The sequence below is a fragment of the Eutrema salsugineum genome, unplaced genomic scaffold (assembly GCF_000478725.1).
Source record: "Eutrema salsugineum unplaced genomic scaffold, Eutsalg1_0 scaffold_3, whole genome shotgun sequence".
NCBI lineage: Eukaryota > Viridiplantae > Streptophyta > Magnoliopsida > Brassicales > Brassicaceae > Eutrema > Eutrema salsugineum.
In genome coordinates, this window is record NW_006256756.1 from 15,228,192 (window position 1) to 15,232,756 (window position 4,565).

Here is a 4,565-nt window from a genome sequence, read left to right on the forward strand (position 1 = left end):
ACCAATCACTCATAAAAGCTCTTTCAAGGTGTAGTACTACACTAGGCGGTAGCTAGAGTACTTACACTACTAAATCCCACCAGAGGACTTCTATTCATGAAGATCTTTTCTGCCAGGATATACTAGCTCATCTTACTTGGACTTAATCTTGACATTTAAATTTTCTCATCAATGGTTTTAAAGAAGGCGTCATGATAGACATATAGGACATATTTTCCTTATTGATACCACTCTTTGTTGTCTTAGATGGCCAGTTCATCTTTAGCTGGTACCACACCCTTAACCCAAACCTTCATGTTCAAACCTTATGCATTCTCTCTTAAGTTTATATTGAAAGATATGTGCAAAAACGCCGGAGAGGGAGGAACAACATAATTTTCAGTCACTCAAGAGAAAGACTGAAAGAGACCAGAAGGGAGTGTGCCAGAAAATCTTTTGATGCCTCAGAAAAACTCATTTTTAAAGGTAATTTTCGTGTTCCCTAAGACTCCAAGTCAAAAGGCAGTTTCCCCTTTCAAAAAAAAAATAATAATAATAATAAAAAAAACGAAAAAAGAGTAAAAGAAAGAAAGGAAAAGAAACTAAAAGCCTAAAGAGTCTTAGAAGCCGAAATCACTTGAGCCAAGGCAATAGGTATTCACTTAAGGAGTTATGGATTCACAACCTGGACGAAAATCCAAGTCTGGGGAAATATAAGGAGAACCTAAAGAACGGAGATCAGAAATCTTGAAGCAAGAAGAGTGTGACTGAAACTGTGGGGGCATTTATCAGTTCCATCCTCTCTTGCTGTTTTGCATAATATCCTGTCTTTCCAAAAAGAGGTAACCTTAAACACATCAGCCTTACCATTAAAAAGCCTTTTTGATACCTAACCTTGAATGCCTTGTTTAATGTCTTTTTGATGAGAACCACTGAAACCTTTAATGAATACTAAGAGCTAGTTGACTGTAAATTAGTTCTAAGTGTGTGGATTTTCGCATGACTGATTAGCGGACTGGTTATGTTTGTATTTTGGTGAGAATTTTCTAGACTTGATCTGATTGATGCATTGTCCATAATTAAGGTCTAGAAGTATGGTTGCTGATATTTTTGAGTTCCCTTCTCATTTTTGTTGAATGATATTTTTCCAGATTAGATCTTGTTTTGTTTGAAGACAAACAAAATCTTAAGTCTAGGGGAGTTGATAACACCTAATTTTGACCACTTTTCACCATTGATTTCAAATGCTTTTTCAAAGGTTTTAATTTGTTTTAGGAAATTTTATTATGATTTCCCTGTATTTGTAGTTTCAGGCTCTTTTCAGGAAACTTAGGGAATATGATGGCAAAATGGAAGAAATCCACATTTTTAACTTAGACTCAGACCGTCAGAAGTTCAGCCTCAAATGAAGACTTTCTCATCGTTTGATCCAGCTCAAATTTGGAGACAATGAAGAGGAGACAACCAGCTTTCCATAGCACTTTACAGCACAAAGATTCAACGGTGCAATCAAAAGATACATGGAGAACACGTTGACCCAGTTCACCAGTCCCGGAAGACTCTCACCCGCGGCAAAATGTTTTACCTGCCCTGGAAGACTCTCACCCCCGGTGGACCTTAAGACTCTCACAAGGCCCAACATCAAAGCCCACTTCGCCATTCCTCTTCAGAGAAGCCCTAAAATAGACCTGGAAGACCTTAGGACCTATAAATACATTGTTTAGCAGCCCTAAACGAGTGTGTGCTCTTGTAATGAGATTTTGAGCCACCAAACTTTGTTTTTCTAGTGTTAGGCGATGGAGATGGGGATTCTTCCCAAGATACATTGTTCTGCCTCCTTTTTATCCTATTAACTTTTCAGTTTCATTCTTTTGCATTCTTCTATGTCTTTTATCATTCATTGCATCATGTAGATTAGTCCCAAAGAGTCAAGTTGTTTGAAGATATCGACAAGCCTATATATCGATTAGGATCTCTATTGTTCTTAGCCATATTCTGGATCTCATCTCTTCTTAGTCATTCGTAAAGCATTATAGTAGATTCATGATCTATTCTCTGAGCCTAGGATCGATCAGAGCCACGAGAGTGCTGTATCAGATCATCCATACCTAGCTTCAGAAGAACATAGTCGCTATACGAGTCGATAGCTACCTATAGAGAAGATGTGAGCAGACAAATTCAGTGTTCATAGCATGATCTTAAGTTTAGCATGAGAGAGAGAGTTAATTGCTAGATCTAAGAGAATAGTTGATTAAGGTGACGACAGTTGGTTAATCATACATGTGTCTATTCTAGTTCAATGCAGATTCCCAGAAACAGATGAAGATAAATCGCCCGGAAGCTAGTTGGAAATGCCACCATACATCAATTAGAGTAAACCGGAGAAGTCTAAATCGCCACCTATGAGTTTAAGAGTCTTTAGTTTGAGTCGATATGCTTTAGATGTTCTTTTAACAATTCATCATGCATTGGATCTCTTGTGAATATTAGATTAGGTTTAGTTTAGGATCTTAACCAAAAACCCCATATCTTTTATTGGTTTATGAGTTTGCGTACTTCCCAGTTTGTTGTTTCTTGCAGATTAGACATCCTCCCTATGGATCGACACCCTAAGTCCTACAACGTACATCTGTGCACTTGCAGACACTAGGGTTTTATAAATTTAAAACCCCTGGTAGTATTCTTCAACATCTCTTGGTAGCATGAGAGTCTCCATCTACCTGCCCAAGTCGCTGGTAATCCAAAGGAGACAAGACCAGGCCGATGTTAAAGGAAGAAGAAATGATGAAAACATTGTTCCACCAGTTGTTAGAGAAGCAAATCGACCAATACAGCTTGCCAATCCTGCGAGAAGACAGCCTCAGAACAGACTCATTGCCGATTTTGAAGCACCTCACCAACACTTTCAAAATCGTTCAGCTATTCAAATCCCTGTTCTAAGAGATAATCATGAGATAAAACCTCAGATAGTCTCCTTGGTGAAGCAGAACCAATTCCATGGAATCTCTACTGAGCATCCAATGGATCACATTGATCTTTTTGAAGAAATCTTTGGAATGGTGAGAACAACTCCAGAAACTGTGGATTATGTGAAGTGTAAGCTTTTTCCTTTCTCTCTAAGTGATAAAGCTTTTAGATGGTTGAAAACTGTGCCATCTGGTTCAATTACTTCATGGGAAGAATGCAAGTCAGCTTTCCTAAACAACTTCTACACTAAGTCAAGATCAAACCAGCTGAGAAACAAGATACAAAGGTTCCAACAAGGCCCAATAGAATCATTCTATGAAGCCTGGGAGCGATTCAAGGAGTATGAGAGAGACTGCCCTCATCATGGTTTCTCTGGAGCAAACCTGCTAAGCACCTTCTACAGAGGACTTCAGTAGAAGTACCAACTTTCTCTTGACACTGCCAGCAATGGAGATTTCAGTTCAAAAACCATACCACAAGGGAGAGCACTCATCGAAAATCTGGCTTTAGCTAACTGTAACAACAACCCTGAGTATGACAGATCAAAGAAGACTATCACTAGTCATGAATCAAGGGAGATTGCTGAGCTAAAAAGCATGGTAAGTCAATGATAGAAGACCGTCCTAGAATTGTCACACACTTGGCTCGGTGGAGGTTGATAGATCCTTGGATCCAGTCCGGTTCGGTGAAAGAGATGCTAAGGCGTGAGCGAGAGCTCGAAAATCCTTAGGCCCAAATTCAAAGAAGAGGTAGGAAACGAGGGGATGGACAAAACGATCAAGGGGGTTGCGATACCGGATGTTAGGGTGTGAGACAAGTCACGAAATTCCCTAAGCCCCAAATACGACTACAACTCTCTCTCACACTTTGGAATGGAAGGCTGCGTCAAGCAGGATGGAACTACTTGATAAACCGAAGATCGATCAATGGCTAACCACCAAATTATCGACAAAGTTCAAGAAGAACAAAAGAGAAAACTCAAAAAGAAATTTTATAAAAGATAAGTGATATGGTTCCGAATACATGGGTGCCTTTATATAGAGGCAAAAAAAGGAGACCATCGGTCATATTCAGGGAATTAAAAGACATTAAAGACATTAAATGAAACTAAATGACTAAGTACGTTGAATAATGATCGGACTTCTGGCTGACCCTTCGCATCCTTTTGCTAGACTCTTGAGTTTCTTCCTTGACCGTTATACTTGGCCGCGAATCGAACAATGTTCGTGAGATGGGCGTGCCTTAACCTCGTTAAAACCCCATTCGGAAAACCCAGAGGGACAAAACCGAATGTAAGGAAAAAGAGTATTAAAACAACACCCCAACCAGGTCAGTTCAGACCAGAGTTCATGAGAACGGTCATGACTTTGTGAACGGGTGTTAGGTCGTCAGCTCGGCCTTGGTTCCTTAGCTCGGTGAGAACTTGTTGGATTGCTCCCGTGAGCTTCTTGGTACGCGACCTGGTCATCGGTCCAGTTGGCATGGCCAGGACGTCGTTCTGGTCGGCTCCTCGGTTTTGTACCCCGTCCTGAACCTCGTCTTCGTTTAGCTCGGCCACTTGGTCTTGTGTTCCGGGCTGAACCTCGTCTTGTTTCTCATCCTTAACTTCCATCCGTTCC

At 40.3% G+C, this 4,565-nt stretch overlaps 1 non-coding gene across 1 annotated transcript; it reads right to left on the minus strand.

Moving 5' to 3' along the window:
• Positions 1 to 3,210: 3,210 nt before the first annotated feature.
• Positions 3,211 to 3,316, minus strand: LOC112085709. The gene has a single exon (XR_002899008.1). It is a non-coding gene; the product is annotated as a small nucleolar RNA R71 (small nucleolar RNA).
• Positions 3,317 to 4,565: the final 1,249 nt, after the last annotated feature.